The 14067-nt window shown below is 36.9% G+C and overlaps 1 pseudogene; it reads right to left on the minus strand.

The window, feature by feature from the left end:
* Positions 1 to 14067, minus strand: part of LOC126724469 (alkane hydroxylase MAH1-like) — a 39859-nt pseudogene that overhangs the window by 25597 nt on the left and 195 nt on the right.

The following is a 14067-nucleotide window of genomic DNA, read 5'->3' on the forward strand; positions in this document are numbered from 1 at the left end:
TGTAACCTTTAGTGATGGTGAAGTTTCTGATCATGATTCTGATTGTGATGAGGATGGAAACTTTATTGCTTTCACTGCTACTGCTATAGTTGATGAGAGCATATCTGTTGAAGAGAACCCTTCTGATGGGGAACTCTCTGAAGATGCAGATCTTCAAGAGGCCTATAACAAACTTTGCAAAGTTGCTGCAAAGGATGCTATGAATGTTGAACTTGGCCTAAAGAAAATTGAATCTCTTGAGTTTGAAAAGAAAAATTTGCTTGTTAAATTATTTGATGCTAATGACCTTTTGAACAATGTGAAAACTGAAAACATGTTGTTGCTTGATAAAGTTAAATCTTTAGAACTTGATTTATCTGTTGCTAGATCTGCTAGTTCTAAACTTGATCAAATGCTGAGTGTTCAAAAGTCATCTTCTGACAAAACTGGTTTAGGTTATGTTGATAGCATCTGTGTGCCCGCTCCCCATTCCACTAAGTTTGTTCCTTCATCTTCTTTTTCTGAACCTTCTGCGAGTGAGATAGTGAGTGAAACTGTCAAACCCCCTGTGAGTGAGGTTACTAAACCCTTAGAAGGTTCATCATCTAGGAGGATTAGGGTTGATCTGAAAAAGTCTAAGCCTAAGAAGCCTACCCTATCTAAGGACAAGACACATGATAAACCTGCATGGGTTTGTCATTTTTATGGAAAGACTGGACACATACGTCCAAATTGCTACAAGCTACAAGCTGCAAAGAGAGCAAGCAAACCAAAAGTACCTATGCCTCAAACACTTGATCCTATGGTACTTATTGGTGATTTGGTAAAGGTTTTAAACCTTTATTCTAATCCTGGAGTTGGAAATCATTCTCAAGTGAATAAGAACTCCAATGCTCGTGGTGCATCTAAAAAGTTTTGGATGCAAAACACTCGTCCTAACTGAGTCTTTCTGACATGGTCCTTGTGCTTCATTGCTATACCCTTTTTGACCATTGTTATTTGTTTTTTTTTTTTTTTTTTTTTTTTGTTTCTAGGATTTGCATTGCATAACATTCATGCATTTCATTCTAGGTGTTTTTATTTGTATTAAAATAAATAAAAAATATAAAAAATAAAAAAAAAGGGGAAAAGGAAGCACATTTTGTTTTTGCACTATTCTTCTTGGTCTTCGAGAACAAGGTTGGTCATTTTATTTTCACATAACATGTGTTTTTGTACCTTGTTTAGCTTTGATGAGCTTAATTATTGCACTCTACTAGTTGAAGATTTGTAGTGCATGTTGTGTGGGAAAGATGTGTATGGTTTTTGGTTACTATGTCTTAATCTTGAAGTCACATGTTTTTCAATGTTGGACTTGAACTTGTAGAGAAAGGCATAAATAACCATCTCACCACTGTTCACTAGCCAATCATGAACACCTTAGTGCATATCATAAGATTTTGTGCTCGAGAAAGTGAAGCACATGCACAAAAAGAACATAAGGTGAAGCCTCGGTAAAAGTGCTTAATTCTTAAAATCTAATTGGTGTGTACTATTAGGCTTGATGCCAAACTCACATAAACTTAAAATTGGAATGTATATTATGAGGCATAAATACAAGAAAATTACATGATTGCAAGCTTATGATCTAGGAGATGTGGAAGTTATATGATGTAACTCTTTAGGTGATAGTCTCTTTTAAAATTCTTTGTGATGAATTTTGTAGACTTTGTGATTGATTACTATTCACATATCACCTCACATGTATCTCATGTCTTTGCTAGTCGCACACACTACACGAGTTACTCGTTGCTAAACATTGTACATGTTATTGTGTGTGTTTATGGTCTAACCAACCAAGTTTTTGCAATCACTTTGAATTATGTGCAAACTAAATTTGTTACCTGAAAATTTGTGGAGAATGCAAATTTTTGTTCTTGGGAATATTGGGTTTAAAATTCTTGTTTGGAAAAACATATCATCTCATACTCATGCATTTTGGTCTTAAATTTTTAATGCTTTGAGTCAAATCAACTTGTTTTTCAAAAATTGTGTTTTTCCAGAAAATTTGGTGAGGCTCTACCTGATTCAATCGGTCCATCCTGTTTTTCGACCGATTGAAATTTTAAAAATTTTTTTTTAGAGAGGGAGCCTCTGTCTGTTTCGACCGATCGAGGCTGATTTTCGACCAATCGAAACTCGTGTTTCTGGTTTTTAAAAAAGGCAGAATAGGACTTTTTCAAAGTCACTATTCAAACTTTTTCAAAGTTCCTCTCTCTCTCCGCGTTGGCACTTGGCTCCACCATCAATTTTTGTCGTTTTCCTTCAAGATTCTTGCTGGGTTTTTGTCTTTAGAAGCCGGTAAGACCCTTTTGCCCATCCTTTTCAAGTTTATTTCTTGATTTCATGCATTTTTCATGCATTCTCATGGGTATTTTCGTCATCTTCAAAATTATTGGGGTTTTTGATGATTCAAGCCAATTCTTGTGTAATTGATCAATGGGTTTTTATGCCATGATGTTATATTGATGTTCCCTATGATTTAATTTGATCAATTTGATGGTTTTTGAAAAATTGAAAATTCTAGGGTTTTGAATTTGATCCGAATTGGGGATTTTGTCAAATTAGGTTTAAATTGATGAAATTGGCTTCTCCAATTGATGTAATTGGTCATTATTATTGTTATTCTATCATGTGCAATGATCAATTCGTCAATTTTTTTTAAAATTGATCAAGTGGTTTCTTTATTTTGGGGTTTTTGTGTTAAAAACCTTTATGTCAAGCCAATTTTGTAATTTGAACCTTCTTGACTTGATTCACTGCACTAGCACATGCATCATGACATTTAAACTTGTTCATGCATCATATAGATTTTGTTTTTTTTTGTTTTTTGTGCTAACTTGCGGTCTGCCCTTGGTTTTTGTTTTGTGGTTTTGTTTTTTCACTCTGTGTTTTGATCCTTATCTTAGCACCATGCCTAGGAAAACTAGAGCTAATAGGACCACTTCCACTTCCTCTGAGTCTCCACCTAGAGTAGAGCTGTTTAAGAATGATAAGTGTAGAGAAGCCTATGACACCTTGATCTGTAGGCGTAAGATCTGGTCTGAGCGAGCTGTTGTGTTAGATGCGCTTGATCCGGCCATTAGGGCTAATTTTGAGTCTAGGGATTGGTTGCCTCTCATACAGATAGATCATCCACCTCCAACCGCCCTGATTAGAGAGTTCTATTCGAATCTCTCTTGCCACATCTATGATTCCAACACCCTTGTTAGGAGTTGGATACGAGGTGTAGAGTTCACCATTACCCCTCGGGTGGTGGCTGATGCTCTAGGGGTGCTGGTAGTTCGGGATGCTGTCTATCCCTATGATGAGTCACCTTCTTTAGATGTAGTCATGTCTTACATCACTGGGTCATCTATCCAGTGGGGTTCTGATCCTCGGATCACGTCCGCTGAGCTTACCGAGACTGCCTATCTCCTCTTTAGGATTGCGTGTCATTTTGTGTGGCCTATCTCTCACTTCCACACCATCCCTTTAGAGCGACGTGTGTTTTTTGTTCGCCTTAGCTTCTGGAGCGTCTATCAGTTTTCCTCACTTGTCCCTTCGTTCTTTGAACGAGGTTCATAGGAGTTCTGCCGTAAGGCATGCGCTGATTCATCCTATTTTCATTCATAGGATTCTGCTCTATTTGGGGTTAGATGGTTTTCCGTCAGGTGAGCCTGTTCATGTGATAGCTCCTATAGGTGCCACCTTTCTTCGTCAGAGGGCTGCTCAGTTGAAGGGTCCTCCTTCTCATCCTAGAGATGCGTCGTCTAGTAGTGTTCCCCCTCCTCCCTCTTCTACAGGTACAGATGCTGCTGAGCCTTCAGGTACTGCTGCTGATGCTGATGCTGCTGTTCCTCCACCGACTGCTACGGATGATTCAGATATTCGTCGCACGTTGGATCATCTCTTGACCGTTCAAGCGGCTCAAGGACAGATTTTGGTGGACGTGCTTGATGAGATCCGTGCCTTGCATGCGGAGTTGGCGCAATTTAGACCACCTCCCTTTTGATGATGGATATCTTGTGTGCCCTTTGGCATTCCGTCACAAAAATGGGGAGTACTTGTAGAGTTTGCTTTCAGAGGGAGATTTTTGTTTTTGGTTGGAGCTTGTGGAGTTTTTAGATTGTATCTAGGTACTTCACTGTGTACTTAACTTTTTTAGCTCTTTCCTTGTTTTTGTTGGATATTCATGTTAGGAGGAGTTTTATGTTTTTGTTAGTACTTTATTTGTTTCTTGTTTCAAACTGCTTATTGATTTATATTTATGAGTTATTCATTGATATATGTCTTTATTTGTGTGTTGTTTGAAATCAAGAAGTTATTTTGTTTACTTGTATTATTTCCACACATGCGGTTATGCATTTTGTTTAGTGTTTCAGGAAATATACAGGTTGATTCAATTGAGCTGCTGTCTACACTTGCAACTAATGGATAGTAGTTAGGATTGAATTTTTTGTTTATGAGCATTATTTTGTAAAGGGCTTTTCATTTGTAAACTTTGAGCTTCTATGTTGTGTTTTGTCACGGATTGCCAAAGGGGGAGTTTGTTAGGTTCTAAAGTTTAGGACTTTATGTATTTAGAACTCTAATTTGTATTGTTGGCAAACCATGATCAAAACAATGTGTTTAGAAGTGTTTAAAGCTAGCTCAAAGTTGTATGTCAATGTAAAGTTGGAATCAAGTGTAAAGCAGAAAGCAGTGTGGCTTTCAGCCTGGCTTGATCGATCGAAGCTTAGGCTCGACCGATCGAATGTCGGGCAGATTGCTTTTCTGCAGATTCGTCCAACTCAGCCCTAGTTGTTTTAAAATGTTTTTAGGGTTTCTTATTGTCCTAAGTATAAAAGGCAAACCCTAGCCACGTTTTAGAGTTGCTCATATTGCGGTTTGTGTAAATCTCTTGTGAGATCTAGAGGAGTTTTCCTTTACACAAACTTAGGGTTTTCAAGGAGGAGATATTCTCTAAACCTTGATGATCAAAACAGTTGCTGCCATTAAAGCTTAAAGAATACACAAGCGGGGGTGCTTGTAGCTAGTGGGAATCCAAGAAAGAAGGAGTCCGTGGATTCGGAGCTTTCACGTGGTCGTGTCAGTAAGTTCTACTGGTTGGTAGCATTAGGAAGTCGAGCGGGGGTGCTTGTAAGTCCTTTTGTATGAACTTCGATTCTTTCTGATAGTGGATTCAAGTTTACCTTGAGGATAGCTAGGTCAAATCCTCCCCAGTTTTTTACCGGTTTGGTTTCCTGGGTGATCATATCATTGTCTTATTTATTTTCCGCTGCTATGCATGATATGATTGTTTGATTGTGATAACCTAGACTTGAAATTGGACTAAGTAACAACTTGGCTAATTAATTAGGTTTAATCAATTGTTTTAAGGGGTCTAAAAACTGACACATGTAAATACTAATTATCAAACTAACAAATTAAACATATAAATTCTACTAACCCTAACCCAAAACATGTGAAAATTGGACTAAATAGAAACTAAACATGAGCTTAAAAATAGACAAAAACAAACATGTGATTAAAACTATATAAAAATAAATAAATAAAATAAAGATAAAATAAGGAACCCTAATTATGGGTTTCTAGGCACGAATATGCATGCACATATATTAAGTATGTGTGCGCATGCTTAGAGTATGTGCATGCATACTCACCTAGAAACGCAGTTCTAAGAATGCAGCAAAACAGCAATCAAACAAAATCTACCAAGCATGCTCCTAATATGAAAGCCATAAAACTTAAACTAACTAACAACAGAGATATTAAGTAGTAAACAAAGCAATAGACAAACAAAACAAATAAGAATGAAGGAGACAAGGTTAGACCCTTACCTCAAACACAAGAATTCCTTTAACCTTTAATTTGACCATTCCCCTCAGTCAATCTAATCAAAACAAAACCAAAAGGTTAGTAGGCTTAAAACTTCAAGGTCAAGACCAAAATAGGTCCCAACCAAGTAAACTTTAAGTTGATGATGTTTTAGAATAAAAACTTCCTTTTTGATTCACTATGTTCTAGTGAATTTGGCATATTTTGGGAAAAAAACCTTTGGGTCCTTTTATAGTGATCACAAAGGGGTCTAAAGCGATTCCCAGCCAATGTGGGACTCTACATGATTTTACATCAAAACATTTCCATATAGGTATTCTGAAACCCTACATGCATGGCATACTCAAGGTATGCGTGTGCATGCTTGAAGTATGTGTACAAATGCTTAGGGTTCTTGCAAGTTTTTCTTTCACCAAAACATCCTTCAAGCTAAAGACTTATGAGATTGGGTCCTAAACCAACCTTGGGCTTCCAAGTGATGCTATCATTGGGGTAAGGAGGCTCGAGTCATAAGAGATACAAAACGAGGTATCTACAACAAGCCCACCACTAACATCACTATTTTACCTACCAATAACAATCTGCCACATTAGCAAGTGTAAATTTTTTTGAGTACTTAAAAAGTTAATTAAAAAAATTATTTAAAAACGAAAAAAATCCTATATTTCCAAATACAACTCAAAAGGGATACTTGTTTGTTACGAAAATAATTTCAAAAGAGAGTAAACTGAAATACCACTTACATATATATCATTTTTTGTAAATTCATTTATAGAAAGACTCATAGAATTTAGTTTTTTTTTTTAAGTGGATTCCTTATATTTGGGAAGGATCTTTTATTTAGAGAACTTAATTATTTTTTTCCCTCTTAGAAAAAAAAAAAAATCTCTTATTAGGTGGGAGAGCTTACAAATATAACAAGGTAAAAAACATTTCTGGCCCCTAGCTTTGCCCATGCCTAAATGGCAATAAGACAAGTTGTTGTGAAAGAAGACTTAAAGAGAGAAAGACAATAGCATTGGGTAAACTCATAGCTTATAACTCATAATTTCTCATTTTTTCTTAACTCATTCCACATCCTATTTGGCACTTGAAATCTCTTTTGTTTTTGGTTTGTAAAAAGCAAATTTTCATTTAGTTGGTGGGGCCTATATCAAAATGGCTACCCACATGAACCAAAAATTAGAATATCTCCTGCCATAGTAACCAAACCCATAAACCACAAATAACAAAAAAAACCCCCCCAAAACAACACACATGAATTGAATAAGAGAAAGCCATTGAAACCTACAAAGGCTCACTTGAGTATTCCACCCTAAACCCAAAGATCGGTAGCCTTTCCCTCTCCCAAGATTGGCGGCCATTTCTCACTCCCATGTAGTGTGGATTTTCTCAAGTGGGTACTCTTTCTTCCCGCTTTCTCTCTCTGTCACTCTCTCACTATCTCTCTCTCTTGTTTGAAGGGTTTGGTGGGTTTCTTGATTCTAGGTTTAGTATGTGTTAGGAGATGAAATTTGTGGATTTATGCGTGGATTTTTGTGGGTTTGACCTAATTGTTGTGTATGTGATTATGGGTTTGTGTTTATGGTTTTGATAAACACAACTATAATATTTTGATGAATTCAATAAACAAAAAAGAGAACACCACGAAAACATGAGTACTTTATTATTTTGAAGTGAAATGTCAAAACTTTACAATCAGGTATTTCACACTTCAAATTTTTTGCTTTCTATTATCGATTACATATCTTTCATATTTGACTTTGATAGTTAAGGAATCAATGTAATAATATATCTTAAGAACTAAAAATAAAAACATCAAAGAAAAAATACAAAGTAGCTCCAAGAGCCGTCTTAGGTGATCAAGAAGATGAAGGAAATGAGATGGGTTTGATGTTTTATAAGAGCCAGAGTGTTAGAGTGAAAGTAAAGAGATATGCTTGCTACCCAAAGAGCCATTGGTGCTCATCAATACAGTCTGAGTTAATGGAGACAAGACAATTGAGAGGGTCTCACCTGTATGTGTTATTACGAAAATGCCACTTAACTCGCTTTCCTAATATTTGAAAACTCCCAAAATTTGTTCTCATATCTCATTACTTATTCTCAATTTTTTGAGTGATGAGTTATGGGAATTGAGAATAAAAATCATACCAATCAATAACCCAAGTGGTGGGGCCCATGAAATTTGAGTGATAAGTGATAGAAACACAACAAACTAAACAAAGCCTAAAACACCCTAGTTTCTATTATAGCCCCTAAAACAACAACAACAACAACAACAACAAAAGCAACATCTAAGTTACTATTCTTTAAAAAATATTAGACACCTACTACGGTAAAATATTGATTATAGAGATTATTGTAGCAACTTCTATTTTTTAAAAAAAAATTTATTCTCCCTCTCTCTCTCCCTTGCCTCTGTCCTCTGTCCTTGGGCTTTTTTCTCTCTCTCGCCTCAGTCCTTACTCCTCATCTAACTCTCTCTCTCTTCTCCCTTTTTCTCTCTCTAATTTGCATGCTGGTGGCTGGGCCTCCACGTCGATGGAACTGAGACTTGCAAAGATTGAGTTGGTCAGGTCTCCACTGATCTACTGGTTGTAGGGTGTTGGTTTGGTGGTGGTTGAGTTGTGCACTTTAGGTTTTGATGTTGGAGGTTGTTGATTTAATAGGTTTTGGTGGCTGTTGTTGATTATGGCATGGTGGTAGCAATTGTAGTTGATTGTGGTGGTTGCTTTGGTTGCTAGTAGTGGTGATTTCAATTTTGGTTAGTGGTGGTAGCTAAGTTTAAGTGGTTGGGTTGACTTGGGTTTACAATGGTAGGTGGTGGATGGGTTGATCTAGGAATGGGTTTGGGTGGTTGGCAGTGGATTAGTTGTTCTGGGTTTGGGTTTTAGTGGTGGGTGGTTAAAAGGGGGAGAGAGAGAGAGAGAGAGAGAGAGAGAGAGAGAGAGAGAGATGGGAGAGAAGAGAGAAAGATGGGTTAGTTTCTATTATTTTAATAGGTTGTGTCTTAAAATAAGAAATGGGATTTAGGATGAGTTGTAAAATGATAAAATGGCTCTTTAGAATGTAAAATAATGATTTTTTATTTACCTAAATGCTAATGCTCTAAAACATTAAAAACAACACCAATACATAAACCATAACAATTCATGTGTATAGGGTTGACCTATGGGAAATTAAGCTGAAAGGATAGGAAACTTTTTTTGGGAAATAAACACCTGGGGAGTTTCCCTGAATAATTAATATAACATATAAAAACACACTTTAACTCAAAAGGCCGAAACCCAATAGATATGTGCTCAATTATGTTATATTAACTACTCATTTTTCTCATCATTATTTAAAGTGGGACTTTACTCGCACTTGTATACTCAACAATCTCCCACTTACGTGTAAGTCTCTAGCTCTGCATGGGTTTCAAGACCTCTTCATGGGTTATGAATAAGTCCTACTTGCTTCTCCTTGCCTAATGAGTGTTTTTTTTTTTTTTTTTTTTCATTAGTGCATTATCCATGGGCCTCCATATGTTAATCCCGCACATCTTTTATCCTCCATGGGAACCTCGCACCTCACTATTGTCAAGCCCTATTGTCTCTAATTCATTTGTGAAAGGGCTCAAAGTACATACACCCTATTCCTGATCCGAATACAAAAGGAACTTCGATAACCTTTTTAGCTTTTGCCCAAACCACCATGGGCACTGATACTACTTGTTGGGAAGATAAACACCTTGGGAAATTTTCTTAAATAATTAATATAACATATAAAAACACAATTTAACCCAAAAGTCCTAAGCCTAATGGGTATTCAATGTGGGACTTTACTCACACGTGTATATCTAAAAAACTTCCAAGAAGTTTATAGTTAATAATATATTCTTACAACCTTGTCTCTTTACGAGAATACCACAACTAATTTTCTTTTCATAGCCTTTTAGCGTGCGTTTACGAAGTATTGGTATGAAAATTTTGTGCGTTTTGCTGAAAAAATTGTGAGTCCCACGACACAGTTCATGGACCACCAAACTTAGCAAAATGCAGATTTCTAAGTAAATTTGGGTCCCACAACACTATTCACATATTTAAAAATTATTTTGTTACAATGTTTTCAGGAATAAGTTTTCAGTTTTTAGCAAATAAGCAGTATCCAAACAGATCCTTTGTATAAATCTTCACTCTTCACTTTAATTTGTTTTTTATTCAGTACCCTTCAAATAAATTCTCTCAAAATTAGCTTAATAATACCAATAAAATAATAACATGAAACAATGCACTGATACATACTAGTATCAAAAACAAAAATGATAGGACCACATCTAAAGCCCTTTTCATCTATTAAAACTTACATCAACACCAAAACATGTTGCTCCTACATGAAATGTTACACAATAATTCCAAATGATGGTGCTTGCAATTATTTTCATTTGTATGAAGCTTATGTCCTTACCTAAACAAGTCCTCGCTCAGAAATCCATCTCTTTGGCTTGAGCTCCAGGTAATCTCTGCCCCATATACTCTCCATTCTTCCCATTAAGTATAAAGAGTATAACATTCTCGTATTTGGATTGATACAGTGGCCACTGGGAAGAACATCATTTTTAGCTGGACATTTGCGTTCGAAAGCTACAGGTGGAAAAAGGCGTAAGGACTCACATATCGCTGGAGATAAACTTGCTTGCTTAGCACATTTATATCTAAAACCCTCCACTTGTTGTCATTGTCCACCAAGTGCTCTTTGATTTCTTCTAGAATTTTAGCTTCCACTGACGGGTGTGTTGCAACAAGCCAAAAAAGCCAAGTGAGTCCGGCACTGACAGTGTCTCTTCCTGCTACTATGAGATTAGCTACAGTGTCCCTTAGAAACTTGTTGGATTTTGTAATACCACTCATTTCTCCTTCTTGTTGCTCCATAACCATAGCTGTCAACAAGTTGAATTCTGCTTCCTCCTTCTTCTGGGTCAGTTCTTCTCGCTTGGATGAGATGCATTCGTATAGATGTTGATCAAAAAGTTTACAAGCACTTAATAGCTTCTTCTCTGCGGCACAAGGTGTTGATACAACAAGCATTCCTCCACTTCATCAAACCCTTTTAAAAATTCAACTTTAGGGAATTTAATGGAGAGGCAATTGGGATCGTAACCTACAACTATTAAGCAAGCAGTATCAAAGGTGAGCCGTTGGAAAACATCTTGTAAATCAACCTCAATTCCTAGACTTAAGACATGATCAATGAAAGCTCAAATATGTGTGAAAACACAAGAGCTTATTTAGACCCCCAACTAAAAATTACAGCTAGATGCTTTTACTAACTTATCTAAGTGCGAAACAAGAGTAAATGAAGCACAATAAATCGATAACTACTCTAGTGCATAATCAACAAACAATCAAAGTAGAGCACAAGAGTAAGGGAAGAGAGATGCAACCACAAGATAACACCAAGACGTGTTATCAAAGAGGAAACCAAAGAACTCGACGAAAAACCTCTCTGCCACCCTTCAAGCGGTAAATCAATCCACTAGAAAATAAAGTTGGAGTACACAAATAATAAAAGACCCTCCAAGCCTAGTCTACCTAATGTGCTTGAGCCCTCCAAGCTCTTGCTATCAACTGACTTAATAAAGCCTTGTCTTCTCTAGCTCTCCAGATCCCGCAATACACCCGATTGCATCCACCAAGCCTCACCGGCTTCTTTTGGCAAATCCCCAAAGCTTCCTAAGCTCCAAAATACTCTCAACACTTTGAAAAGTTTTGGGTTGTGTTTGGGTACAAATCTCCTCTCAAGGTATGACAATGGGAGAGGAAATGAGAAGAGGTTAGAATGATTTCTCACTAAGGATGAGTAGCTCTCTCTCTAAAAGATAGGTGTGTGTGTTATTGAAAACCTATCTAGGGTTTTTCTCTTTGATTGGACTCCTTACAATTTCTGTGGGTAATGAGGGTATATATAGTATGGGTGAAGGATAAGAAAGTCATACTTAAAAATCCTCCAGGCAAAATATTTCACGAGTACCTTGCAGGAAGGCCTTACCCTTAAGACACTCGTGAAACTGACAGCCTGGCACGGCTCTTCAAATTCTAGTCATGTGCTTCTCACGTGGCTACTTTGCAAGTTAACTTCTCGCGAGCTTCTCGTAAAATCTACTTGATTTTCAATTAAGCTTGAGTCTTCACCAATAAAATACTAAACCCAATACAATAAAATTCCACAAAAATACAAGGAAACAAATTAATCAAATTACAACACTTTTTGTCATGGAATAAGCCAACACTAATGTTATGAGAAAAATCATAACTTAACAATCAAGAACTGGAATAAGGCTCCTTTCCACCTTTCCCTTGATAGCTTCCTTAAAAAACAACCAGAACTTGCTCTGCCTTATCAACGACTAGAGTAGCTTCCTCTGGTTTCTCCACGAATCATTATCAGAAGTGAAAATTCCATCTCCTAGAGGTTCAAAAATCTCTTGAAACTTCAAACCTTTTGGGTAATTGGAAAAGTTTTTGTTGCAAATATGGTGGATGTTCATGGGATCGCTAGAGATCATGAAGATCATGTCAGTGAACCATAGACCTTTACACTCAACAGTACCCCTGTAATGTTTAAGAATGCGGGTTACAAACTCATGCACATGTGATGCATGGAGAAGAAGGCCCGACAGCATTCCAACTTGAGAAGTTATGATTTACAACTAATTTGTGTTGGCTTTAATTCCGTGCCAAATTTTATTGTAATTATGTTCAATCTTATGTACCCTCTATTATATGTGGAATTTCTTTGTATGGGTTGTGTGTAAGAGAGAGTGTGAAGACTCAAGACTCATTGAAGATCAAAGGAGTTTTCGCGGGTAGCTCATGAGAAGACTTCCGGCTAAGTGAAGCATGTGCTCAGCACATGACTGGAATGCAAAGAATCATAACAGATGGTAACAGTTGGTTTTCATGAAAGTTTCAAAGGTAAGGCCTTCCCGTGAGATACCCATGAAACATTCTGTTTTGCTAATTTGTCATATCTTAAACACTAGGTCTCTACCCACATTATATATATCCACATTACCCACATATTGAGTGGTGTGCTTTTCAGATAGAAAACCCTAGCCATTAGCCTTAAGAGTGAGAGATTGTCATACCCACAATCCTACCTCTCTATATCCAAATCCTTCAGAGGTTGATAGCCCGAACACTTACCACACTTATCTTGAGTATAAAGTGAGGTTTGGTGCTACTAGGAAGCATTGGAAGAGCCATTTTTTTATTGGATGCAATCGGGCTAAATTGCGTGACTTGGAGAGCTAGAGAAAACAAGGCTTCATAAAGTCGGTTGGTAGCAAGAGCTTGGAGAACTTAAGTACATGGGGTAGAGTAGGCTTGAAGGGTCTTTTGTTATTCGTGTACTCCAACTCATTCTCTAGTGGATCGATTTACCGCTTGGAGGGCGGCGGAGAGGTTTTTCTCCGAGTTCTTCAATTTCCTCTTCAATAACACATCGGCGTGTTATTTATGTTTACATTCTTCTTCCCTACTCTTTTAGCTTTCATTTTACTGCCTTCTCTAGTCATCAAAGGTGTTGATGATCTAAAACTTCAAGGGTGGTCTTGAGTCATAAACAGGAGAGTTTGTGTTGCTAAACCTTTGAGTAGGATCTCAAAGTCACAAACATGGGTGTTTGTATTTTGCAAAGGCCAAAGAAAGAAAGAGTCCGTGGATTTGGAGCTTGCACGTGGTCGTGTCAGTAAGTTCTACTGGTGGATAGCAATAAGAAGTCGAGTGTGGGGGCTTGTAAGTCTCATTGTATGAACTTCGATTCTTTCTAGTGGATTTGTTTTTTACCTTAAGGATAGCTAGGTTAAATCCTTCCCAAGTTTTTTACCGGTTTGGTTTTCCTTGGTTATCATATCGTTGTGTTTTTTATTTTCCGTTGCTTTACATTGATATGATATATTTGTATTAACCTAGATTTGTTAATTTGACTAAATAATCACTTGGCTAATTTTACCTAGGTTAACCTGATTGTGATTTTAAGGGGTCTAAAAACCATCAAGTGGTATCAGAGTGGGTTGCTCTTTTGTTTTAGATCTTTTGATCTAAGAGCTGATCCTTGACCCCTATTGTCATCGATGATTTGAAGTGTCTTTCTGCTCATGCTTCTGTTGATTTTATCGATACCTGTGAAACTCTTCGTAAGGAATTATTGAAATCTTTGAAAATTGCTAAGAAATTCAAGGAA

This window comes from Quercus robur, chromosome 4 (assembly GCF_932294415.1).
Source record: "Quercus robur chromosome 4, dhQueRobu3.1, whole genome shotgun sequence".
In the NCBI taxonomy this organism is placed as follows: domain Eukaryota; kingdom Viridiplantae; phylum Streptophyta; class Magnoliopsida; order Fagales; family Fagaceae; genus Quercus; species Quercus robur.